General features: G+C 42.9%; 2 long non-coding RNA genes across 3 annotated transcripts; one reads left to right on the top strand and one right to left on the bottom strand.

The window, feature by feature from the left end:
- Positions 1-464: 464 nt before the first annotated feature.
- Positions 465-27,868, bottom strand: LOC132355886 (uncharacterized). The gene is made up of 3 exons (XR_009499711.1): positions 27,649-27,868; positions 6,679-6,777; positions 465-777 (listed from the first exon to the last, which is right to left on the bottom strand). It is a non-coding gene; the product is annotated as an uncharacterized LOC132355886 (long non-coding RNA).
- Positions 8,612-24,041, top strand: LOC132355889 (uncharacterized). Of its 2 annotated transcripts, XR_009499715.1 has the most exons (4): positions 8,612-8,704; positions 22,704-22,885; positions 23,517-23,685; positions 23,969-24,041. It is a non-coding gene; the product is annotated as an uncharacterized LOC132355889 (long non-coding RNA). The 2 variants fall into 2 exon arrangements; XR_009499714.1 differs by lacking the exon at positions 23,969-24,041 and having other exon boundaries at positions 23,517-23,827.
- Positions 27,869-27,904: the final 36 nt, after the last annotated feature.

Here is a 27,904-nt window from a genome sequence, read left to right on the forward strand (position 1 = left end):
ACCAAGCAGTTGCCACTGTTAGTAGTATAGACGTTCCCTGCCTCACCATCCCTGTAACTGTGACGCACTCCAGGCTGGCCCCTCCTCTACGGGAACTCTGGTCATGGGACACACAATCCAGCTAAGTCTGGTCTAATCCCCTTCTCTGAAAGCTTGGGGGATTGAGTGCACTCTGTTATTGTTCTGCTTATAAGTTCCCCCCGAACAATAAAACCCTACTGAATATTTGCACAGTAGGGGGTTGAGGAATTCCATGCCCAGGAAAATCTGTGGCTTGTTGGCATGGCAAGTATTGTGGTAGAAGAAAAGACTTGGAGCCCAGGACCGAAGTCCCCAACCGTTATGAGGGCATCATTCATTAATATGCCAGTTCAAAATACTGAGGGTCTCAAGTCTGTCTGGTTCAACCCCTGAATCAGACAGTGTATTGATTATCTGGTGGTATGTAACAGATCACACCAAAATAGTGGCTCAAAACAACAATAAACATTTACTCCTCACAATTTCTGAGTCAAGCCTTTAGGGGGATATCTTGGGCAGTTCTGGCTCTGGGTCTCTCATGAGGTCCTCAAGATATCGGCCAGGGCTGCAGTCATCTGATGGCTGGACTGAGGCTGCAGGGTCCACTTCCAAGATGGTTCACTCCCTTACCTGGCTGTCAGGGTGGTGCTGGTTGTTAGTGGGAGGCCTCATTTCCTCCCTGCATGGGCCTGTCTGTCCACCTGCTACTTGATTGAATGTCCTCACTACATGATGGCTGGCTTCCTCCAGAGGGAGCTGTCCAAGAGAGAGACAGAGGTTATTCCTCTTATGGCCTGGCCTCAGAAGGCACATAGCACCACTTCTGCCACATAGCATGGTTAGAAGTCAGTCACTTGTTCCACGTCACATTCAAGAGGAGGGGATTTAGACTCCACCTTTTGAAGAAAGAAGAGTCAAAGAATTTGCGGACATATTTTAAAACTACCATAGACAAGAAAATAGAAAGCACTCTAGATATTTCAAGCCCCCCCAAAAAAAAGCCAGAAAGAAAGAAAGATTATATCCAAAAAGCTGGTGCTTATTATTGAGGGGGCCAATGGTGGTGAAAGTTGGGGATGGGGGGCACTGTAGCACTAGCCTTCAGGTTACTTTACCACAGCTGCTTTCCATAGACTCAAAACTGCTGCTGCCACTCAGAAGTCAGGAAACTTTGGGAAACCACTGATGAGGTCATTGCAGCCCCAAAGCCCCAAGGGTGGTGACTAGATGGGGAATATGGAGTCTGCTGCAGAGGAGGAAAGAATGATTTCCATCTGCTTTCCACCTTCCAAATTTCACACAAGTACATTTTATTGGCAGAACCCTGCTGTCGAGGGGATCTGTGAAATATGGTTCCCAGGCTTCTAGCACCTGCAGAGAAGGGGGTAGAAATGGGTGTCAAGAGCCAACCAACACTATCCAACACGCGTCCTTATACAGGTATGGTGAGGAGGCACCACCTGTACTTGGAGAAGTCCTGGAGCCCTACTTCTTTTTTTTTTTTTTTTTTTATAGGCTTATGGGTGTCCAAGGCTTTGTAAAAGGGGGGTGGTGTCCACATAGAATAACATGGTGGAGAGCTAGCTGAGTCACAAATCTGGAAGGTGTCACTGTAGTTGGGCAGCAGGTGAGGTACTGGTTGCTGGTGACATGCAGTCAGCCCCAGAGGTGACTGGAGAAACACCTGGAGTTGATCCTTAGTTGGTCTCTGGAATTTTCTCACTGGAATGAAAGCTGGGTAGACTGCAGGCAGTGCAGCATCGGAGAGAACATAGCTGCCATTCAAAAGAGCTGCCAGAGGAAAGGTGTCCATAGGGAAATACCATTTCTCAAAATATGGTCTGTGGACCTCTACAGTCAAACCTCTCTGGGATGCTTCTTTACAAGGCTGATCCTGGGACTTCCCTGATGGTCCAGTGGTAAAGAATCCGCCTTCCAGACTTCCCTGGTGGCGCAGTAGTTAAGAATCCGCCTGCCCATGCAGGGGACATGGGTTTGAGCCCTGGTCCGGGAAGATCCCACACGCCGTGGAGCAACTAAGGCTGTGTGCCACAACTACTGAGCCTGTGCTCTAGAGTCTGCGAGCCACAGCTACTGAGCCATCGTGCTGCAACTACTGAAGCCCGCTTGCCTAGAGCCCGTGCTCCGCAACGGATTAATCCCAAGTATATTTGAGTACCTAATAGAGTATGAGTGTGCTAGGTACTAGAAAAAGAATGATAAATCTGTAAATATTGTTCCTGAAGTGTTCATAATCGCTCTGGAGAAGATTATGGATCTTCTCCATACACAGATAATGGATACAATGAATAAATGGATACATACAATGAATGCAATGGATAATGATATGGATAATAAATCTATAGTTATTGGTTTGAAACAGTATCAAGATCCAAGTAATTCCTCCAAAGTCAACAATTTTTGAAGTAAAAGAGCTCAGAAGTCGTTAATGGGTGGGGCTAAGGGTCTGATATATTGAGGTGGAGAAAGGCGTGGTGGGGATGGAGAAATGGGCTCGGTGATTTGGGGGTAGTTTAGGAAAATGGGCTAGAAACCAGCTTTTTAAGAGTTTCATACTAGACTGTTGATGGCTTTAATGAGTTATACCTTGATTTGCATATTTAAGACTCATGAAAACACTCAAGTCGAAGGATTGCATCTTTGGTGGTCGTTTCTCACACAGAGTCGGGATATCTAAATTTTTAAAGTTCAGTGGATAGTTGACGCTAATTACTTAGTACTCTAGTCCTCTCTGGGAGTTTGAAGAAGAAGCCAGCTGCTTTAGATGTCCGCACCATTCGATCCTGTAAACTCACACTTTGGACTCTACGGTAAAAATACACTTGAATAGAAGCAGTAAACTCCAAAGCTTTTGGGCTCGGGAGTTGCGGAAGGGGAACTAGAGGCAGAGAGAAGCCCGGAGTGGGAGGGGCGAGGGAGAGGTCCGAGCACCGCCCTCTTCCCCCTTCCAACAAACTAGCTCCGCCCCTAAGGCTTCCGTTTGTAAACAGCGCAGGCGCAGGCGCACATGGGCAGACGCGGTGCGCAGGCGCGCGTGCGCAGACGCGGTGCGTTTGCGCCCCGAGCCGTGCACGCGCGGTAACGGTCGGATGGTGGAGTTGGTACCTTTTGTGGTTCCCATCATGGGTGACAAAACCTTGCCGGAGTGGGAGCTGAGCTCTGGACCCACGGCCGAGGCCTTGCAAGCGAGCCGAGCCGGGGCGGAGGGAGGGGTGGAGGAAGCCACCTTGCGCCTCAGTAACTGGGTGCCCCGGGTAACTGCTTCAGCACCTCATCTGCCTGTGGTCTCCGCTGAGAGGAATCTTAGTTCTAGAGCCGACCTGAGCAGTCAGCTGGCCCCCACAGATTTTTGAGAGATAGTTCCCAACAGTCGGCATTGCCTCCTAATGCTTCTCGAAGCTTAGGATTTCAGAGGGAATCTTGTTGCTGAAATGAGAAGTGTTTGGAGTTGCAGGATCACCACAGTTGCCTGCGGCAAAGGGCTGGGGGAATAGAAGGGAACGGGCGGTTTGGCTTCCTGGGCATGAAATTTCCTGCACTTACTTAGCATGGGACCACCCTACAGCATACTCTGTTCACAGTCTTCTCCCAGTTTGGCCTTCTGTATTCGGTCCGCATCTTCCCAAATGCAGCAGTGGCCGGTCCTGTGTTCTATGCCATCATCAAGGTTTATTCAGCAAGGGATGCCCACAGAGCCCAAAAGGCATGCGACCAGGAGCAGCTTTTTCAGATATTTCCAGTGAAGGTGGGTCCAAATGTGGAATTCCTCGCTCTACTGGGATGAAGTGCTGAATTTAAAACTAATAGGCCATCGGGAATTCCCTGGCGGTCCAGTGGTTAGGACTCTGCACTTTCACTGCTGAGGGCCCGGGTTCAATCCCTGGTCCGGGAACTAAGATCCCAAGGGGGAAAAAAAAATTTAAAAAGGCCAGCGTTTGTACAGCACTGTGGTGTTCAGAATGCTCTCAGATGCACTGCTCCACTGATCCCCCAGTTCCCCAGTTCTTTCTTTCTTTTTTTTAGATGAAGAAACTCGAACTCAGGATGGTTAAGTGACTGACTTAAGGTTCATGACAATAAACGTGGAAACTAGAGTCCAAACCCAAACTGAACTGATGTTAAACCCCACGTCATTTTATGCTGCCCCTTAATTTAAGAAATCTTCACAAGAGTCTTCCTTATATTTACTTTTATGTGGATTTTAAATGTGTGAGGTTGACAAATTGTTTTTTAAATTAATTAATTAATTTATTTATTTATTTTTGGCTGCGTTGGGTCTCGTTGCTGCACACCAGCTTTGTCTAGTTGCGGCGATCGGGGGCTGCTCTTCGTTGCGGTGCGTGGGCTTCTCATCGCGATGGCTTCTCTTGTTGTGGAGCACGGGTTCTAGGCACGTGAGCTTCAGTAGTTGTGGCTCACGGGCTCTAGAGCACAGGCTCAGTAGTTGTGGCACACGGGCTTAGTTGCTCTGCGGCATGTGGGATCTTCCCATACCAGGGATCGAACCCGTGTCCCCTGCATTGGCAGGCGGACTCTTAACCACTGTGCCACCCGAGAAGTCCCGAGCTTGACAAACTTTTGTCAGATGTAACATAAAGGAGGCTTCGTCATCATCATCACTCTGAAACTGCCTATTCAGAACTCCCTTCAGATTCCAGAAAATGGTTAAAATATTCTTTAATGCATTGTAGAAACCTTATTCCATATTAACATGCCATCCAATTTTACTTCCCCAGAATTAACATTTCATTATGTGCCTCCATTCAGCCACCATTCCTTTTTCAAGGACCTTTTCAATTCCTCTGAATAAGTGAGTGAGGCTTCGATTTCCCAGACCTTTCACTTTAGAATTGTGTGTCTTCTCTGATTGGCTTCTTGCTCTGGCTACTTCCCACTGACCTTGCTGCCTGTTCTCACCCATATTTCTTTACTCACTGATTTCACCTTTATTGAATCTGAGAACTCTCCTCCGATGTGACTCCAGGTACACTACCTCCCACTTCTGTACCCTGTTTAACACCCTCTTCAATCCTGGCTGTACTCCCTGGGATTGAAATGATTTCATGTCAGACATTCTTTAATTTGCAGACCCTGCGACCATTTCACATAACCACTCAGACATTACGGATGGTCCTGGAAAGATTATGAAACAGTTACTTGGTATCAGTTGTGAGTAATGAGTTCTTTTCTTATATTGGACATTAAGACCATTCCATAAGCTTAGGTTCTGAGATTTTCACAGCATAAAGCCCGTCACTGATAGAGTAATGAAGAAAATGTTCTACAAGTCACTATAGAATTGAGAGGAAAGGGCATTCGTATTAGGTTTCTTTATTTAATGCAGAGCCTTAGTTTACTACCCACAGCCCCGAAATTGTTACCTACTTTAATTATGCGTTCTCTTTAAATTTTATTTATTTATTTATTTGGTTGCACTGGGTCTTAGTTGCAGCAGGCGGGCTCCTTAGTTGCAGCTCAAGGGCTCCCCAGTGGCGGCACGTGGGCTCCCCAGTTGCAGCAGGCAGGCTCCTTTAGTTGTGGCTCACAGGCTCCTTAACTGTGGCGTGCAAACTCTTAGTTGCAGCATGCACGTGACACCTAGTTCCCTGACCAGGGATCAAACCCGGGCCCCCTGCATTGGGAGCACGGAGTCTTAACCACTGCACCAGCAGGGAAGTTCCAATTATGTCTTCTTTTATTCATTAGCAGGTATACATACTTCTTATCTTTTTTCCCCTGTATTTTTTATAAATACAGACAAGAGAATAACATCTTCAAATAAAATGAAGGAAAGGCCTAATGTATCTGAGTTTTTCTCAGTAGCATGAAGGGAAATGTTTGCCAGCAAGAACTGTGGCAAGGTTATCCCAGAAGTCAACTGTCTCTACTACCCAGGGGCTCAGAGCCCTTCTGAAGCTTCCTAATTGTCCAGGACAGCTCCATTATGACTCACCGTACAGGGCCTAGCCTCCCTGTTTTAAATGTTGCAACACTCAACACTTAAAAATTAGTCTTCATTTCTCCTTCCCAGCAGGCAGCTTCAGTTGGAGAAAGTAATTTCGTTTTCTTATGTACTCATTCATTCACTCAGTCAACAGACCATCACTCCTCTATTATATGCCAAGATCTATGCTTGTTTCTGGTAAGAAGGAAAGAATAATATATGGTTCCTTCAAGCGCTTAAGGAGCTCATAAACTAGTGATGGAGGAAGATGCACAAACACATCAATAAAGAATTAACAATGCTTTGACTTTATTTGTATTATTTGAATTTTTATAACTATAGTTATATACCACACCCTGTTCAAAATGGAAATAGACATTTAAGAAAGAACTAGTGATGTAAAAAGATCCACAGTAATATGTAAGTTATTTAGAGAGTTAAGACTGGAAATATTTACACTCTCAAAGAAGCTTGTTAATGCAGATGAACCTCTAATTCTTTTGGTTGCTTTATTTACATTTATAGAGGTATACGTATTCCCTCTTCTAACAGGGGTTAGTAACTTGGGAAGGGGGTGCTACAGATTAAGGTCCTAATTCAGTGGCAGGTCTATCTTATCTCCTCTTCAGGTCATATTCTCAAGCAGGAGCTACAGGATGAGATGACTAAAACAGTTCACTTCCTTTGCTTACCCCCAGCCCCGTGATAGGCTTCTGCTGGGCTTCCTTGGTTGCTTTCATCATCACTTTCACCACCAGAGGTCAGGGAACCTTCCTGATTAATCAGGGGTCCTGGAAATGAAGCAGAAAAGTACTGACTTAAAAATAATAAATACCATTTATTTAGGGTTCACTGTGAACTCATTGCTTAAAATGTGCTACTTAATCTTCACAACCACTCTATGAAATTGGTATTGATAAATCTCAGGTATATCCAAAATAAGTCTCTACGTAGGGTTGTGATATTTTTAGGTCTTATATGTCTTTAGGTTCGTCTCGGCACCAGACATAAGGCGGTTCAACATAATACGCTTGCCCTAAACAGCTCCAGATGCCAAGAATTGGCAAATTACTACTTTGGTTTCAATGGGTGGTCAAAAAGGATCATCAGGGTAAACTCTGTAGATTTTCTGTGACTAACCAGACTCCTTTCAACATTGAACTCCTAGACTTTAGAGAGAAGAATAGAACAGGGCTATGGGGAGGAGATGTGAGAGGCTTCCACATGGAAGTATCTGAGCATTGGCCTGCCACCTAGAATTAGTGATAATCTCAATGACTTGGATGGTGGTGTCCATAATTTTCTCCAGTATTTGTATGGTATATAATAAAAAACTGTTGTCTATATCTAGTCATTCATTTGCAAATCTCACTTGATTTTGAAGCTATAGCATACCTAAACTATTACCTGGGATTGCTGGAGTTTAGTTTTTATCTCTAACACCAGAATATTTTGAAGTCTAGCCTTTAATTCAAAATCCTAACAGCTTCAGGATCTTTCTAACCTTGAAGAAAGGGAAAATGAAGATATTGTGACACCACTTCAGAAGCAAAGCCTGAAGCTCTTCTGTGCTTTAGAGGTGGCGTTGCCCTCCCACGAGTGCAGGAGTCCTGCAGCTGGCATGGCTGAGGAACCTTTGGATAAGTTGGAGGAAGGTCTGTTTTCCACTATGTGTGTGTGGGGGGGGAGGTGAGGGAGTGGGATTTCTCTTTTTTCCTTTCTTTCTGAAACTCAACTTTTAGATACATCATCACCTTGGCTAAGCAACTAAAGCCCTGGGCAGAATTTTTCTGCCTGACGATATAGGTTTTTATCTTAGGCAATACCTGACAGCACCTTAAACTTTAGAATTTTAGAACTGACTGCCTGCCAAGAAGCTTAGGAGGAGGGAAAATTAGTTAGATTTTGGTTTTTTTTTTTTTGGTTAATAATTTGTTTTGTGCTAAAATAGTCCTTCAAATACAGATGTCTTCTGGCCTTCAGTTATCCCAACAAAATCATTGTCTAAAGATTGAAATAAACTCTTGTGTAAATGTTCAGTCCTTTGCCTCCTATAGAGGGGCCTGAGTGGAAAAAGTAAATGTAGATCCCTAGAAAGGGGATTCCGATTGGTACTGAGATTTTTCCTAGAATCCTTGGCACTTGGGCTTAGGGTTTTAAGTCAGAGGCAGGGCTGTTAGCGAATGGAGTAGAGGAGGCTCCACCATCCACCTGAGTGGGTGATGGTTGAGGAGAGGCCAGATCATCTGCACTACCACCAAGTCTATCTCACTGTATGAATCCAGCCCTTTACGCACAGGAGAGCAGGGTCTGTAGCAGTGTAGCCTCAGCTTGTCCATTTGAAATCTGTGAGTAACATGAGATTTGTGCCACGTTCTTGGTTTGCATTGCCCATCGAGTATTTTAGGAACTTCCAGAATAGATCTGAGAAGTAAAAGTGTGCCATGCCAGGGTATACCTACAACAGAGACATTCAACCATAGCCCAGTGTTGTGCCTGCCCTTAATCACAAAGATAATGATCTAAGAATGACAGATGCATGTTTAGTTTTAAACACATAACCTAGAAATCAGTTATTCAGATAGGCATTTCAAATTCATCTGTTTTGGTTGGATTTAGGGTCATTATCATTCCTTATGAAAAGGAAGGTAGCCCAGAAGCTTGCTATTCAGAAGGCTATGACAGAAGCATTCCGGAAACTGCTGATTGTGGTTTTAGGTAAGACCTTTTTTTTTTTTTTTTTTCAGTACTCACTCAAAGTTCATTAAAATAAATGTCCTATGATATGTCCTTTAGTTGTAGTAAAAGTAGCTCTTATATACTTTATGTTTAACTTTTCTCTCTTTGAATATCATTCACAGGCACAGACTCAACTTCTTATATAATGATAATAACTTTTTCTTACTGATGTTCAAGTATTCACAACTTAGCTACTAGTAGCAGCTTTAAGATGACTCTTTGTCCTTTCAACATTATCCTAGACAATTTCTTTTTTTTTTCACACACACACACTGTATTTTATTTTTACAAGAAATAAATATACTGACACCAAGCATTGTAAATGGATGACCACAACAAAAGCAACAATGATTGCAATGACCAAACACGAAACACACTCATACTATGTCATAATATTGACATTCAGTCCAGTAATCCTCCACTGTAACAGCTCCTTTACTTTGCAGTGAAAATTGATTTCTATATTCTTTGCCTCTGAGTCCTTGTGGAATTTTTTCTTTTTAATTCACACAGAAAGTCAGAAAAATTATAATCATCCTCATCAGTTCACTCAGTCCCATGTAATTAATTTTGTTTTCATCTTGATCTTTTGTTAGCACTTTTATGAGTTCATCAGTTTTCCATTAGAGTTCTGAAAATGCTTATTCATTCAGTTCAGCAGTACGGTTACCAGAAACCAGTACTTGTCAGAGTCTTTTCTATGAATTCCTTGAAGATGAAACCGTTTTATAGGAACATATTTGCAAAAGCATCAGAGTACACCCAGAACTGTCTGTAACTGACAAAAGACTTAAAAATGACCACGGTTAAAGATTTGATGAAAGTTCATAATAGTGCAATTGACAATGAAAGTTAGTTTTTTCTGAGATATAAATTTTAAAGTAATAACTAGAATTATGACTCATAACATGATACCAGAACATATAAGATTTTTAGAAATTTCACGTAATGTCTGAAACATTTATATTAACATATTTCCATACAGATAAGCCAATGAAAGTTTAGTATTAGTTGTTTTGTTTGTTTGTTTTTTTATACTGCAGGTTCTTATCAGTCATCAGTTTTATACAAATCAGTGTATACATGTCAATCCCAATCGTCCAATTCAGCACACCACCATCCCCACCCCACCGCAGTTTTCCCCCTTTGGTGTCCATATGTCTGTTCTCTACATCTGTGTCTCAACTTCTGCCCTGCAAACCGGCTCATCTGTACCATTTTTCTAGGTTCCACATACATGCCTTAATATACGATATTTGTTTTTCTCTTTCTGACTTACTTCACTCTGTATGACAGTCTCTAGATCCATCCACGTCTCAGCAAATGACTCAATTTCGTTCATTTTTATGGCTGAGTAATATTCCATTGTATATATGTACCACATCTTCTTTAACCATTCGTCTGTCGATGGGCATTTAGGTTGCTTCCATGTCCTGGCTATTGTAAATAGTGCTGCAGTGCACATTGGGGTGCATGTGTCTTTTTGAATTATGGTTTTCTCTGGGTATACGCCCAGTAGTGGGATTGCTGGATCATATGGTAAATCTATTTTTAGTTTTTTAAGGAACCTCCATACTGTTCTCCATAGTGGCTGTATCAATTTACATTCCCACCAACAGTGCAAGAGGGTTCCCTTTTCTCCACACCCTCTCCAGCATTTGCTGTTTGTAGATTTTCTGATGATGCCCATTCTAACTGGTGTGAGGTGATACCTCATTGTAGTTTTGATTTGCATTTCTCTAATAATTAGTGATGTTGAGCAGCTTTTCATGTGCTTCTTGGCCATCTGTATGTCTTCTTTGGAGAAATGTCTATTTAGGTCTTCTGCCCATTTTTGGATTGGGTTGTTTGTTTCTTTAATATTGAGCTGAATGAGCTGTAATATATTTTGGAGATTAATCCTTTGTCCGTTGATTCGTTTGCAAATATTTTCTCCCATTCTGAGGATTGTCTTTTCATCTTGTTTATGGTTTCCTTTGCTGTGCAGAAGCTTTGAAGTTTCATTAGGTCCCATGTGTTAATTTTTGTTTTTATTTCCATTACTCTAGGAGGTGGATCAAAAAAGATCTTGCTGTGATTGATGTCAAAGAGTGTTCTTCCTATGTTTTCCTCTAAGAGTTTTATAGTGTCCGGTCTTACATTTAGGTCTCGAATCCATTTTGAGTTCATTTTTTGTGTATGGTGTTAGGGAGTGTTCTAATTTCATTCTTTTACATGTAGCTGTCCAGTTTTCCCAGCACCACTTATTGAAGAGACTGTCTTTTCTCCATTGTATATGTTTGCCTCCTTTGTCATACATTAGTTGACCCTAGGAGCGTGGGTTTATCTCTGGGCTTTCTATCTTGTTCCATTGATCTACGTTTCTGTTTTTGTGCCAGTACCATATTGTCTTGATTACTGTAGCTTTGTAGTATAGTCTGAAGCCAGGGAGTCTGATCCCTCCAGCTCCGTTTTTTTCCCTCAAGACTGCTTTGGCTATTCGGGGTCTTTTGTGTCTCCATACAAATTTTAAGATGATTTGTTCTAGTTCCGTAAAAAATGCCATTGGTAATTTGATAGGGATTGCATTGAATCTGTAGATTGCTTTGGGTAGTAGAGTCATTTTCACAATATTGATTCTTCCAATCCAAGAACATGGTATATCTCTCCATCTGTTGGTATCATCTTTAATTTCTTTCATCAGTGTCTTATACTTTTCTGCATACAGGTCTTTTGTCTCCCTAGGTAGGTTTATTCCTAGGTATTTTATTCTTTTTGTTGCAATGGTAATTGGGAGTGTTTCCATAATTTCTCTTTCAGATTTTTCATCATTAGTGTATAGGAATGCAAGAGATTTCTGTGCATTCATTTTGTATCCTGCAACTTTACCAAATTCATTGATTAGCTCTAGTAGTTTTCTGGTGGCATCTTTAGGATTCCCTATGTATAATATCATGTCATCTGCAAACAGTGACAGTTTTACTTCTTCTTTTCCAATTTGGATTCCTTTTATTTCTTTTTCTTCTCTGATTGCCGTGGCTAGGACTTCCAAAACTATGTTGAATAATAGTGGTGAAAGTGGACATCCTTGTCTCGTTCCTGATCTTAGAGGAAATGCTTCCAGTTTTTCACCATTGAGAATGATGTTTGCCATGGGTTTGTCGTATATGGCCTTTATTATGTTGAGGTAGGTTCCCTCTCTGCCCACTTTCTGGAGAGTTTTTATCATAAATGGGTGTTGAATTTTGTCAAAAGCTTTTCCTGCATCTATTGAGATGATCATATGTTTTTTATTCTTCAATTTGTTAATATGGTGTATCACATTGATTGATTTGCGTATATTGAAGAATCCTTGCATCTCTGGGATAAATCCCACTTGATTGTGGTGTATGATCCTTTTAATGTGTTGTTGGATTCTGTTTGCTAGTATTTTGTTGAGGATTTTTGCATCTATATTCATCAGTGATATTGGTCTGTAATTTTCTTTTTTTGTAGTATCTTTGTCTGGTTTTGGTATCAGGGTGATGGTGGCCTCATAGAATGAGTTTGGGAGTGTTCCTTCGTCTGCAATTGTTTGGAAGAGTTTGAGAAGGATGGGTGTTAGCTCTTCTCTAAATGTTTGACAGAATTCACCTGTGAAGCCATCTGGTCCTGGACTTTTGTTTGTTGGTAGATTTTTAATCACAGTTTCAATTTCATGACTTGTGATTGGCCTGTTCATATTTTCTGTTTCTTCCTGGTTCAGTCTTGGAAGGTTATACCTTTCTAAGAATTTGTCCATTTCTTCCAGGTTGTCCATTTTATTGGCATAGAGTTGCTTGTAGTAGTCTCTTAGGATGCTTTGTATTTCTGCGGTGTCTGTTGTAACTTCTCCTTTTTCATTTCTAATTTTATTGATTTGAGTCCTCTCCCTCTTTTTCTTGATGAGTCTGGCTAATGGCTTATCAATTTTGTTTATCTTCTCAAAGAACCAGCTTTTAGTTTTATTGATCTTTGCTATCGTTTTCTTTGTTTCTATTTCATTTATTTCCGCTCTGATCTTTATGATTTCTTTCCTTCGGCTAACGTTGGGTTTTGTTTGTTCTTCTTTCTCTAGTTCCTTTAGGTGTAAGCTTAGATTGTTTACTTGAGATTTTTCTTGTTTCTTTAGGTAGGCTTGTATAGCTATAAGCGTCCCTCTTAAAACTGCTTTTGCTGCATCCCATAGGTTTTGGATCGTCGTGTTTTCATTATCATTTGTCTCTAGGTATTTTTGGATTTCCTCCTTGATTTCTTCAGTGATCTCTTGGTTATTTAGTAATGTATTCTTTGGCCTCCATGTGTTTGTGTTTTTTACGGTTTTTTCCCTGTAATTCATTCTAATCTCATAGCGTTGTGGTCAGAAAAGATGCTTGATATGATTTCAATTTTCTTAAATTTACTGAGGCTTGATTTGTGACCCAAGATGTGATCTATCCTGGAGAATGTTCCGTGCGCACTTGAGAAGAAAGTGTAATCTGCTGTTTTTGGATGGAATGTCCTATAAATATCAATTAAATCTATCTGGTTTGCATGGTATATCTTTTTCCGTCCCCTCACTTTCAGTTTGTATGTGTCCCTAGGTCTGAAGTGGGTCTCTTGTAGACTGCATATATATGGGTCTTGTTTTGTATCCATTCAGCCAGCCTGTGTCTTTTGGTTGGAGCATTTCATCCATTCACGTTTAAGGTAATTATCGATCGATATGTATGTTCCTATGACCATTTTCTTAATTGTTTTGGGTTTGTTTTTGTAGGTCCTTTTCTTCTCTTGTGTTTCCCACTGAGAGAAGTTCCTTTAGCATTTGTTGTAGAGCTGGTTTGGTGGTGCTGTATTCTCTTAGCTTTTGCTTGTCTGTAAAGCTTTTGATTTCTCCATCAAATCTAAATGAGATCCTTGCCGGGTACAGTAATCTTGGTTGTAGGTTCTTCCCTTTCATCACTTTAAGTATATCATGCCACTCCCTTCTGGCTTGTAGAGTTTCTGCTGAGAAATCAGCTGTTAAGCTTATGGGAGTTCCCTTGTATGTTATTTGTCGTTTTTCCCTTGCTGCTTTCAATAATTTTTCTTTGTCTTTACTTTTTGCCACTTTGATTACTATGTGTCTCAGCGTGTTTCTCCTTGGGTTTATCCTGTATGGGACTCTCTGCGCTTCCTGGACTTGGGTGGCTATGTCCTTTCCCATGTTAGGGAAGTTTTCGACTATAATCTCTTCAAATATTTTCTCGGGTCCTTTCTCTCTCTCTTCTCCTTCTGGGACCCCTATAATGCGAATGTTGTTGCGTTTAATGTTGTCCCAGAGGTCTCTTAGGCTGTCTTCATTTCTTTTCATTCTTTTTTCTTTAGTCTGTTCTGCAGCAGTGAATTCCACCATTCTGTCTTCCAGGTCACTTATCCGTTCTTCTGCCTCAGTTATTCTGCTATTGATTCCTTCTAGTGTAGTTTTCATTTCAGTTATTGTATTGGTCATCTCTGTTTGTTTGTTCTTTAATTCTTCTAGGTCTTTGTTAATCATTTCTTGCATCTTCTCAATCTTTGCCTCCATTCTTATTCCGAGGTCCTGGTTCATCTTCACTGCACTGTCATTATTCTGAATTCTTTTTCTGGAAGGTTGCCTATCTCCACTTCATTTAGTTGTTTTTCTGGGTTTTTTTCTTGTTCCTTCATCTGGTATATAGCCCTCTGCCTTTTCATCTTGTCTATCTTTCTGTAAATGTGGTTTTTGTTCCACAAGCTGCAGGATTGTCGTTTTTCTTGCTTCTGCTGTCTGACCAATGGTGGTTGAGGCTATCTAAGAGGCTTGATGGGAGGCTCTGGTGGTGGGTAGAGCTGACTGTTGCTGTGGCGGTCAGAGCTCCGTAAAACTTGAATCCACTTGACTGTTGATGGGTGGGGCTGGGTTCCCTCCCTGTTGGTTGTTTGGCCTGAGGCAACCCAACACTGGAGCCTACCTGGGCTCTTTGGTGGGGCTAATGGCAGACTCTGGGAGGGCTCATGCCAAGGAGTACTTCCCAGAACCTCCGCTGCCAGTGTCCTTGTCCCCACGGTGAAACAGAGACAGCCCCCGCTTCTGCAGGAGACCCTCCGACACTAGCAGGTAGGTCTGGTTCAGTCTCCTCCAGGGTCACTGCTCCTTCCCCTGGGTCCCTATGCACACACTATTCCGTGTGTGCCCTCCAAGAGTGGGGCCTCTGTTTCCCCCAGTCCTGTCGAAATCCTGCATTCAATTCCCACTAGGCTTCAAAGTCTGGTTCTCTATGAATTCCTCCTCCCGTTGCTGGACCCCCAGGTTGGGAAGCCTGACGTGGGGCTCAGAATCTTCACTCCAGTGGGTGGACTTCTGTGGTATAAGTGTCCGCCAGTCTGTGAGTCACCCACCCAGCAGTTATGGGATTTGATTTTACTCTGATTGTGCCCCTCCTACCATCTCACTGTGGCTTCTCCTCTGTCCTTGGACGTGGGGTATCCTCCGTGGTGAAGTCCAGTGTCTTCCTGTCGATGACTGTCCAGCAGCCAGCTGTGATTCTGGTGCTCTTGCAAGAGGGAGTGAGAGCACGTCCTTCTACTCTGCCATCTTGGTTAATCTTCTGTACATCTTTTTGAAGAACCATCTATTCAAGTCTTTTATCCATTTTTGAATCAGGGTGTTTGTTTGCTTTTTGTTCAATTATAGGAGTTCTCTGTAAATTCTCAATAGAAATCTCTTGTCAGATAGATGGCTTTCAAATATTTTCTCCCATCTTGTGGGTTGCCATTTTATTCTGTTTACATTCCTCTGATACACATTTTTTTTAATCGTGTACTTCAAATTGTTTATTTTTTTGTTAGCTGTACGTTTGTTGTTCCCTCGTTTCATATTGAGGAAAACACTGCCAAATCCAATGTCATGAAGCTCTTGTCCTGTGCCTTCTTCTAAGACTTTTAATTTTATTAGGTCTTATATTTAGTTTTTTGATATGTTTTCATTAATTTTTGCATATGATGTTAGGTAAGGGTCCATCTTCCTTCTTTTGCATGTTGACCACAAGACTTCTCAGCACCACTTGTTGAAAATACTATCCTTCCTACTTTGAAAAGTCTTGGCAACTTGTCAAAAATCATTTGGCCATATATCAGGGTTTATTTCTGGGTGTTCTATTCTATTCTATTGGTCTTGAATAAGGGAGAAAATAGTATAACCTATCCAGGTTGATGAAGAACATAAAGAAAGACCAGGACTGAGAATTAGGAGGGTAATATAAAACAGCAGGGAGTAAAAGACAGTGTGAGAGAAGATCTTGTATTTGCGAGTTCATGGAAATATGATCATGTTAAAACCACTAAACGCCTGACTTTGAACAATACGGTAAATGTGCCAGCAAGAAACATAACACTTACCCATCTCTGGGAAATATAGTATGGGCATAAAGATAAACTACACACAAATATATTAAAAAGGGAAGGGTTTTCATGGTGTGAGAATATTGTGGGATTTGAAATACAATTTATTTCTGTTCTACCATTGTCTCTAAAATTTATCAAAGTGTATATACAAGCAATTCCAATTCTGGTAATGTGCTTGACAGGTTTATATATGAACTTCAGCAGAGCAGTAAATGTACATTCATAGTAGGACTGCTCCCTAAACCAAAAAACAAAACACAAAAACTTCAAAGACTAGAGTTCACTTTGTCAACACACATACAGATGCAATGATGGTTAATGGTCGGAAAACAAAAGGTGAGCATGGGTGCAAGAGGTTAATCCCCAGGCTGGGGTGGGGTGCAGAGTTTGAGGGTAACACAGGTAGAAAAGGCTTTTGTCCTATCCTTGATTTTTGAGGTATGGAAATTCACAGGTCACTACCTTCATTTCAAAATGAATGAATGCACTATTCAATTTTTTTAAACAGGCGAAGTAAACATGAGTGATAATAAATTTCAAACTGTCGCTAATCAAATAAGATACTAAGAAAAATTAAATAATATGACTTAAGAATGAAGTAGAAAGATTGTCCAACATGGTAGCATTCAAAGACCCAGAGCGTGATGCCTCTCATGGGCACACCAAAGTCACAACTGTTTACAGAACAGCAATTGATGAAAAAGGCCGGGACCTACCATAAAAGATGTTTTACAGCTAAAGACGTAAGGAAGGCACCTCGACAAGACAGGAAGGAAGGGCAAAATCTCAATAGAGTCAAGACCCATACCACCAGGTGGGTGGTCCACAAATGGGAGAATAATTACAGTTTCAGAGGTGCTCCCAGGTAGCAGGGGTATGAAGCCAACATCAGGCTCCCAAGCCCAGGGATCCTGTGCTGGAAAGAAGAGTCCCTAGAAAGTTGGGCTTTGAAGACCAGTAGTGTTTATTTTCCAGAGAGCCAGAGGGTTGTGGGAAATAGAGACTCCACTCTTAAAAGATGCTCACAAAATCCCACATGATCCGAAAATCAGAACAGAAGCAGTCATTTGAAAGGATCCTGGGTCACCCTACCTCCTGATCTTAGAGAGTCTCCCAGAGAGGCAAGAGGCAACTACAGCACAGCCTCAGGGACAGAGACACTGGCAGCAGCCATTCAGGGGAGCTCCTTCTACCTCGTGGACGCTGGTACCAGCAAGCATAATTTCAGAATCCTCCCTCTAGCTTATCAGCCGCAGGACCGAACCCTACCCATTTCCACCAGGCTATAGACACAAGTACTAGGATGCTGCAGGCCAAGCAACTAACTGAGCAGGGGCATAGCCCCATCCACCAGCAAACAGGCTGCCTTCAGACCCTCTCAAAGCACAGCTGACCCTGGACGTGGGTCCAGCCACCAAAAGCCCCAGGACCAGCCTCCACACCTCAGTGGACAGGCACCAGCCCCAGAGTCCCTGGCCCCTCTGACAAGTGAGCCTGCTCTGGCCTTGGAGTCAGCCTCACCATCGGCAGGTGATTACTGCACAGGGACTGGATGGAGCTTGGACCTACCCAACAGCAAACCTGCTCTAGCAGTGGGATCAGCCTCATACACCAACAGGCACACACCAGCTCCAGGAATACCACAGCCCAGCAGCCTGTGTGACCAGAACACTCACTTGCAGGCCAGAAGCAGCCATGGACTCAGCTGGGTCCTGACCCTGCCCATCAGAATGCCAACACAAGATTAGGGATACCCCAGACCCTGCAGAGAGCTGTGTCAGGAACAGTGATCCAACACCAACTCTGTGACTCCTGGGCCCTGCAGCCAGAATGCAGGACCTGTCTCTTCCTCCCAGTAGCCAGCATAGCCCCAGAACCAGTGACTGGGCACTAGCCCTGATATCACCTGGACTGCAATTCTACCCATAAGTGAACCAGCACTAGATTTGGTGTCCCCCAGAGATGTGCAGCCAGCTGCCTTATGATCTAGTCTCACCAAGCAGCACAGACAGCCTCCATACAAGGCAGAGCCTGGCACACAAGCAGTCTGGGGGCAGCCAAGCCTACCAGACCACCCACAGTAGTCAGCCCACCACAGCAGAAGAGCCCAAGCAGCCCACATAGGGGGTACACCTAGAACATATCATTCTAGTGACCAGGGGACAGTGGGCTGCTGGGACACATAGGACCTCTCCTACAAAAGGCAATTTCTCCAAGGTCAGGAAATGTAACGAACCTACTACATACATAGCAATAAAAACAGGAAGTTAAGAAAAATGAGGTGACACAGAAACACGATCCAAATGAAGGACCAAGATAAGAATTCAGAAGAAGAGCTAAGTGAAGTAGAGATAGCCAATCTCCTCAACAAAGGGTTCAAGGTAATGACTGTAAAGATGATCAAAGAACTCAGGAGAAGAATGGACGACCAGGGCAAGAAGTTAGAATTTTTAAAAAAAGAGTTAGACCATTAAAGAACAACAAAACAGAGATGAGGAATACAATAACTGAAATGAAAAATACATTGAAGGAAACTACTGTAGACTAAATGATACAGAGGAATGAATCAGAAAACTGAAGGACAGAGTACAGGCAATCACTGAAGATGAACGGTAAAACAATAGATTAAAATGAAATGAGGAAAGTTGAACAGACTTGTGAAACAATATCAGGTGTACTAATATTTGCATTATACTGGTCCCAGAAGCAAAAAGGAAAGAGAAAGCAGTGTAGAACATACCTGAAGACATAAGAGCTGAAAACTTCCCTAACCTGGGAAAGAAAACAGACATCCAAGTCCAGTAAACACAGTAAGGCCAAAACAGGATCAACCCAAAGAGGACCACAGCAAGACTCATTGTAATTAAAATGGAAAAAGAAAAAAAGATAAAAAGACACCATTAAAAGGAGCGAAGGAAAAGCAACAAGTTACAAACATGGGAAATTGCATAAAGTTATCTGCTGACTTTTCAGGATAACCTCTGCATGCCAGAAGGGAGTGGCATGGTATATTTAAAGTCATGAAAGGGAAAAGCCTATAACCAAAAATACTCTACCCAGCAAGGCTCTCCTTCAGATTTGATGGTGAGATCTAAAGTTTTACAGAGAAGCAAAACTAAAAGAGCTCAGCATCGCCAAACCAGCTTTATGAGAAATCTTAAAGGGGCTTTTCTAAGTGAAAAAGAAAAGGTCACGATTGAAACACAAAAATTAGGAAAGGAAACTTACTAAAGGAAAAACCTCATTGGTTAAGGCAAATATTCAACAAAGGTAGTAAATCAACCATGGACACAGCTAATAGGAAGGAGGAAAGAAAACAGTAATAAAATCATCTATATTCACAATAGGAAGTTAAGGGACACACAAAACAAGTAGATGTAAAATATAAGGTCAAATTCAGTAACTGTGGGGGAGCAGAGTAACAATGCAGGGTTGTTAGTGTCCATGTGAAATTAAGAGCTCAGCAACTTAAATAATCACACACACACACACACACACACACACACACACACACAAAACTGAAAGAAATCCAAACATAATATTAAAGATAGTCCTCACATCACAGATGAAGGGAATAAAAGGGGAAGAAAGGAACACTGAAGAAATTAAAGAGGGATTCTAAAAATACCCAAGACAAATGAAAATGAACACACAATGATCCAAAATCTATGGGACACAGCCAACGCAGTTCACAGGGGGAAGTTATAGTGATACAAGCTTATTCTTAGGAATCAAGAAAAATATCAAATAAACAACCTAACATTACACCTGAAGGAATTAGAAAAAGAAGAAAAAACAAACCTCAAAGCTGTCAGAAAGAAAAATTAAGAAAACTATACCATACGCAATCACACCAAAAAGAATAAGACACCTAGGAATAAACACACCTAAGCAGGTAAAAGATGTGTGCTCAGAAATCTATCAGCCATTGGTGAAAGAAGTTGAGGACAACACAAAAAGATGGAAAAATATAGCATGTGCATGGACTGGAAGAATTAATACTGTTAAAATAACCATACTACCAAAGACAATCTACAGATTTAATGCAATCCCTATCAGAATACCAAAGCATTTTCACAGAACTTGAAAAAGTAATTTTAAAATTTATATAGAAACACAAAGACCCCAAATAGCCAAACAATCTTGAGAAAGAACACAGCTGGAGGCATCATGCACCTTGACTTCAGACTATACTGCAAAGTGACAGTAATCAAAGAGAAAGGTACCAGAGCAAAAACAGACACAAAGATCACTGGAATAGAATAGAGATCCCAGAAATAAGCCCACACACTTATATTTAATTGATTTATGACAAAGCAGGCAATATGGAGAAAAAACTGTCTCTTCAATAACTGGTACTGGGAAAAATGGTCAGCTACATGGAAAAGAATAAAATTAGATTATTTTAGCACACCATATATAAAATAATTGCAAAACTGAATAAAGACCTAAATGTAGGACCAGAAACCATAAAACCCCTAGAGGAAAATATAGAACATTCTTCAACATAAATGATAGCAACAGTTTTAGGTTCAGTCTACTAAGGCAAATGAAACAAAAGCAAAAATAAACAAATGGGACTTCACTAAACTTAAAAGATTTTGCACAGCAAAGGAAACCAAAGACAAAATGAAAAGACAACCTGCTGAAGGAGAGACAATATTTGCACATGATAAGAGGTTAACACCAAAAAGATGACCAAGCAAGGGTTCATATCTAAACTACAGAAACAGCACATACAACTCAATATCAAAAAAACACCCAAAATCTTTTTTAAAAAAATGAGAAGACCTAAATAGACATTTTTCCAAGGAAAAACTACATATAGACAGCCAGAACTCACAAAGATGCTAAACACAGCTAATCGGCAGTAAAATGCAAATCAAAACTATGAGATAGGGCTTCCCTGGTGACGCAGTGGTTGAGAGTCTGCCTGCCAATGCAGGGGACACGGGTTCGAGCCCTGGTCTGGGAGGATCCCACATGCCGCGGAGCAACTAGGCCCATGTACCACAGCTACTGAGCCTGCGCGTCTGGAGCCTGTGCTCCGCAACAAGAGAGGCCGCAAGAGTGAGAGGCCCGTGCACCGCGATGAAGAGTGGCCCCCACTTGCCGCAACTAGAGAAAGCCCTCACACAGAAACGAAGACCCAACACAGCCATAAATAAATAAATTAATTAATTAATTAAAATAGCTTTACAAAAAAAAAAAAAAAAGCAAAATCATTTAAAAACAAAAAAACAAAAAAACTATGAGATATATCACTTCAGTCTTGTCAGAATGGCTGTCATCAAAAAGATCACAAATAACAAAGGTTAGTGAGGATGTGGAGAAAGGGAAACTCTTGTACACTCTTGATGTGAATGTGAAGTAGTGCAGCTACTGTGGAAAGCAGAATGGAGGTTCCACAAAAAACTAAAAATAGAACTACCATAATAGCCAGCAATTTCACTGTTGGGTATATCAGAAGAAAACAAAAACACTATTTAAAAAAAAAATAACTGCACACCAATGTTCATAACAGTGTTATTTGCCATAGCCAAGATATAGAGTCAAACTAAGTGTTCATTAATAGCTTAGTGGATAAAAAAGATTTTTTATGATGACTTCAGCAAAAAATGAAATTTTGCCATTTGCAAGAACATGGATGGACTTGGAGGGTATTATGCTTAGTAAAATAAGCCGCAGAGAAAACAAGCATGGTGTGTTATGAGAAAAAAAGCGTGGTACGTTATGAGAAAACAAGCATGGCATGTTATCACTTACACGTGGCATCTAAAAAATTGAATACAACAACAACAACAACAAAAAAAAAACAGACTCACAGATTAAAGAACAGACTAGTGGTTACCAGCAGGGAGAGATAGGGTGGAGGAGCAAAATAGTGGTAGGAGATTTTGAGGTACAATCCACTATGTATAAAATCAATAATCTACAGTGATGTACTGTATAGCATGGGGAATATAGCCACTCTTTTATAATAACTATAAATGGAGAAGAACCTAACCATTTATGAATCACTATGTTGTACCTCTGAAACTAATATAATAATGTAAATTAACTATAGATCAATAAAATATAAAGTAAGAAACAATAAAGGGGAGACACAGATTATTAGATAGAAATCAATTAAATAAACACAAGTTTTGGAAATCAAGGAATTAAAAAACAACACGTAAGACACAACATTGGCATTTAAAGTGTACAATCTATTCATTTAAAAGAAATCATTTAAGTGGTAAAAAATGGTACCCATTCTCACAATTTTGTATATCTAGGATAAATTATTATCTACAAAAATATGTTACAAATATTCACTCAAAAAGAAAGAGAAAATTGGGATAAACCCATTGTAGTATACAAATTTAATATCAAAGTCTCTATGTAAAATTGATTTGAATAAGTTCTGTTAGCCACTTCTAGTTTCTTTGTGATGTAAAATCTTTTAAAGCATAAAAATCAGCCTTTCTACATTATTCCATTAGACATACATAGAAGTTAAAAGAAATGAGAAGACAGAACAATCAACCAGGAAGGTGAATTTACTGAGAAACAGTCATTCGTTCTCCCTCCTCCTTTTCTTTTCCTCCTTTACCAGGTCTCTTTCGGTTCCAATCAAGAGAAGTCTTGAGAGTTCTGAGAATATTTCTTTGAGGGCTTCAAATCACCATACCTACATCCTCTGCCACAACTACACACACGGGAACAAAAATAAACCTCTGCTATCTACTCATGTAGGAGGGATTCATGCAAAATAAACTCCTACATGGAGACCAACAGGTGAGTTTTCTACCTGTTCTTTATAATGTCCTTCCATTAGAGTAAATCCCACACATTATGAGGAAGAAGCGGTTATGTGAGCTTTTCCTTGAAGTCAAAAAACTTGCATTCATTTCAAGTACGTGGTGATCATAGGGTACAGCCAGGGAAGGTGCCATCCCCCTTGGGGGGAGGGGCGGTGAATGGGCTCCCGCACCCATGCACCTCCTGATGTACAGATTCTGGAGAAACAGAGGACGGTCACACCGCAGTCAGCCTGTCAGGCTGTCGGGCCACTGGGCAACCCGACCAGCCTGGAAGTGCCCCGTCAGTTGCTGAAAGCAAAACTCTGTCCCCCCTGTGAAGCCAGGCAATTTGGGTCAGAGAGTCAGAGGAGACCGGTAATCAACTCCTCCTCTCTGCTCACCTCCTTGGGGTTACAGCAACCCCATCTCCAAACCCAAATCTGACCCTGGAGTGCCAAACTGGGAGTGGCAGGTGGGCTCTGCCGGTGCTTCAGCGCCCTCTGGAGGTTGTCTGCTCTAATGGCAACTCTCAGCCCTTCCTCCTCCTCCTTCCCTAGTCCTGGGGGCTGCCTTGGCCTCCTGCAGCTGCTGGCCTGAATTCATTCTTCTTTTTTCTCCAATTACAGTGAAGTGTCTTACAGAGGTTTGGAATCCCTTGAAGAAGGAAGATCTTTTAGCCAATACACCTTAACCGTGAGAAGCTGGTTTCAAGAATGAACCTGAAATACTGTATTTTTCTCCTGATGATTCCAAGGAGAGACAGCTCAAGTTTTCTAAATCATAAGAAAAACCAAGGTAAATATGATATTCTGAGCCAGAGATGAAAAAGCAGCTTTTAGCACCCCCTCCTCATGTCATATGACCGGGATTTAAATCAATCAACTGCCACTGGTTTTTAAATCACATGACCCAACTTTAAATCAATCAGCTGCTTCCCTGTAACTCACGTGACTTGGCTTTGACTAGTAAGAAATGCAGAGGTAATGGCTGAAACATTTATATTAACATATTTCCATACAAATAACCCAATGAAAGTTTAGTATTAGTTGTTTTGTTTGTTTGTTTGTTTATACTGCAGGTTCTTATTAGTCATCACATGTGTGATAGCGCAGGCCCCGGATCTCTTTAGTCAGCTGAGGCCAGTGTTGCCGGCATCCCTCCAGTCCCATCCCCCAGCCCCTCCCTCTGGGACTGTATCTAATAGAAGAAAGAGCACAGAGGAATTGGCTGAATCAAGGGACCTGGGAGCCTGGGGATGAGTTTGAAGACCGAGAACCTAAGGCGCAATTACATATTATTGGAAACTCTTGTGGGGTGTGTGGGGGGAGGTTAGGAGGCTGAGAGGCTGAGTCGACCTGGTGAGTCCAGCCCCAGGACACCACACAGCCCCGCCCCCCTTTCCCTGCCATCAGACAAGGGGTGCCGCAACTCCAGCCGGGACTCTGCACTTCCCCCTCCCTGATTCTCCAGAAGAGCAGGTGGCCCCCCTCTGAGGGCAGGGGCAAGACAACGGACCAAGTCCCCCTGCACTAAGACGCTACTGGAAGCTCTTCCTGAACAGCAGTGCTGGCTTGGAGCGAACCCGTGCACCGCCAAAGTTGGTCTCGTCCTGCAGCTGAGGGACGCAGGCTTTAAGTCAGCTGCCTTGGCTTTAAATCAGTCAGTCCCCCCTTTAAGTCAGGTGACCCGACTTTAAATCACTGTGTGCCCCTCAAGCCTGCAACTTCAAAAGTTGGGAACTTCACTTTGATCCCAGCACCTCACACAGCTGAATGCACACTGTAGTCACCCCCAAGCCTGGCTTAGAGGCAGGCTATAAGGTAAGGGGATGGGCTGCACACGTGGTGAGGAGGGTGCACTTCATGTACCAGAAGGGTCCAGGTACTCTGGGTACAGCAAGCAGTGCACGATACAGCAGCTCCCTGGCCAAGCTGGTGATGCACAGGGGGAGCAGGCACACCCAGGCACGCAGAGGCTCCAGGCCGGGAGCTGGGGCACAGCCAGCCGGGAGGGTGTGGAAGCCGAGGGTCTGAGCCTTCTTGAGAAAGGCAGACACAGAGGATGGATGAGAAACAAAGACCAGATGAAACATGGATTTGAAAAACACCCTGCTCTTGCAATTGGGGTGGGGGGCACCCCAGATTTGAGTCTTCTTACTCCCCAGGACCTAGTGCTTTGGCATTTGCCCAATTACTTATAAAATGTGACTGATAATATCTAACCCATAGAATACTGCATTTGGAGTGGTTTTGCGTGTTTATGTTTCTATAGTGGAATAATCTTTTCTACAAGAAAAATGTACACAATCTGAAATAAATTCAAACCCCTCTTTAAAAAGTACTATATCGGACTTCCCTGGTGGCGCAGTGGTTAAGTATCTGCCTGCCAAGGCAGGGGACATGGGTTCGAGCCCTGGTCAGGGAAGATCCCACATGCCGCGGAGCAGCTAAGCCCATGAGCCACAACTACTGAGCCTGCAGGCCACAACTACTGAAGCCCGCACGCCTAGAGCCGGTGCTCCACAACAAGCGCAGCAAGAGAAGCCACCGCAATGAGAAGCCCGCGCACCGCAACAAAGAGTAGCCCCCGCTTGCCGCAACTAGAGAAAGCCTGCCCATAGCAACGAAGACCCAACGCAGCCAAAAACAAATTAATTAATTAACTAGTTAACTATTTTTAAAAAGTACTATATCCTTCTGTACAACTTCTCTGGGAAGAACAGAGAGATGGCGTAGGAGAGTGAGAAAGACCAATATTTAGCGCACATCTCTCATGCAGGTGCTCTGCTGGCTCAAATAGATTTATCCCCACTTTACAAAGGAGGAAATAATCTCAGAGAGGTTTAGTAATTTTCCCAAAGCCAAACAGCTATTGAGTGGCAGAACCGAGATCTGAACCAAGTCTGTTACCTTCAAAGCCTAAGTCCTCATCACAACAAAACTCAATTAAGATTTACATTTATCGAATTACATTGCAACCTGGGGAGTTCTTGGCACAATCCTGAATAAGAGTGAGAAAGAAAGAAATAGCATTGTTCCTACAGTCAACCAAAATTTTTGGAGCAGCTGCTAGATGCCTGTCCCTTTTTGGGGTTCAGCAGTGATCAAGACAGGAAGAGTCCTGCTTTCATGAACCACGTAGTGGGGAGGAGAGACGGGTGCAACTTGGGTGAGGGATTTCACCTTGCTGGACCTCTGTTTTCTCATCTGGAAAATGGGATGGGTGTTCCTCATTTTCTGGGATTGTCCAGCCCTCACATTCTCTGATTCCATAAGAAGCATTTGTTTTCCTGTTTTCTTTAAAATTCATTCAGGCCGTGAGCTGTGATGAATGTTGTTAGCTGCTCCCCAAATCACTCTATTCCCACCCTTTTCCTGTGATCAGGTCTTTCCCGAAACATGACTCACAGTCAGTCAAGTCACAGAACCTAAGGGGCACCCAGCAGAAAAATTCCAACCCTTGCTTCCCAGGAGCTCTGCGGTCTACCTGCCAGGTAAACTTAACTCACCTGGCACAAGGTGGCCATCCCCGGTTTCACATCAACATGATCTCAGGCACAAACCTCCTTGTTTTTCCATTTTGTCTTTAAGTTACTTGTTGAAACAGCTGCACCGATATGACAAAGATATAAAATCAGGCATCTTCTGCCCCCAGTGCCTACTAATAAATGATTTTCTGCCACTTTAATGATAAAGATAGAACATTTCAACATTCTGCTGCCCTTATTATTTGTCATTTTTGTTGATATTTCTATTGAACACATCTTTCAATATTTTAACAATGGAACATTTATCTAGGTTGTTCCACACCCAGCCTTTAGTGGTAAAGGTTTTGTTGTTATATCTCTATTATGTTTCCTTTAAAAATCATTATCCTATTTAAATGGATTAAGTCAATTCTATAGGCATTTATCTTATGATATTGATGAAACTGATACATAGAGGGCAGTGGTACACGTTGATTGGACTTGAGAACCTCTATTAGCACAGTTAAGTCTAAATATTGTCTATATGTGAACCAAAGTACAGGCCGAGTGAGACTCCCTGACTCTTTTTCACTGTTTGCCCCTCAAGCCTGTGAGAAATGGAATATTTCTTGCCATATCAGTAAACAAAAGGTGTCACAGTCATCAGCACTTGCAGCCCTCCAACGTGAGCCGGCGGGCCCTGAGGCACTCTGGATATGCAAATACAGAATGCAGGCCCCAGAGGGCTGAGGTGCATATCAAAGGAAGGATTTCAGTGAGCCCAGACTCTTGCATCTTCCCATACAAAGAAAAGCGCTCCATTCCTCACCTTGGGAGAGCTGGTTTTCCTTAGTTAACAATCACCTTTTGATGTTCCCCATTACCTGCGCCAGTCCCCTGCCCTGTCCCCTCCCCCCGGTACTTTAGCTCAGGGAGGAAGGAGCGCAGAGGGACTCGGCTGAATAAGGGGCCTGCGCGTCTCGGGAGGAGTTTTCAGCCGCTTTCCCCGCAGTCGGGGGGAGGGGCGCTGACGCTGCAGCCGGACCCTGCGCCTCCCTTGCCCCGTTTCCCCTGAGGACGCTCAGGCCGACCCCCTCCCCACGCCCACCAGGCCCCGCGAGCCAGGCCGAGGGCAGGGGCGAGAGGAGGGACCGAAGTTCCCCGGGACCAGATGCTGGGGGCCGCTCTTTCTGCACAGCAGCGGCGGGTGGCAGCGAACCCCTGCCCCTCAGAAGCTGGTCTTGTGCTGCCGCCCGGGCACCGGACCAGGCGGAGGGTCGGCGCCCACTTACCCGGCCCGCCGTCCCCTCGACTATCACGGCTTCGGCCGCCGGGGCCCCTCCAGAGCCGGCAGCCTCAGTGAGGCCGCCCTCCCCTCGGGCTCCGGGGCAGTTCCGTGACGGAGGAGGGAAGAGACCCCGAGCCGGGAGTTCCAGCTCTGCGGAAACGCGGGCTCTGTTCAGCGCGCAGTGGGTGGGACCGCTCTGCCCCGAGGCCTTCCGGGAGGGAGCGGGGCGGCGGGGGAGGGAGCCGCCAGGAGCGCAGGGC

This window comes from Balaenoptera ricei, chromosome 20 (assembly GCF_028023285.1).
Source record: "Balaenoptera ricei isolate mBalRic1 chromosome 20, mBalRic1.hap2, whole genome shotgun sequence".
Lineage (NCBI taxonomy): Eukaryota > Metazoa > Chordata > Mammalia > Artiodactyla > Balaenopteridae > Balaenoptera > Balaenoptera ricei.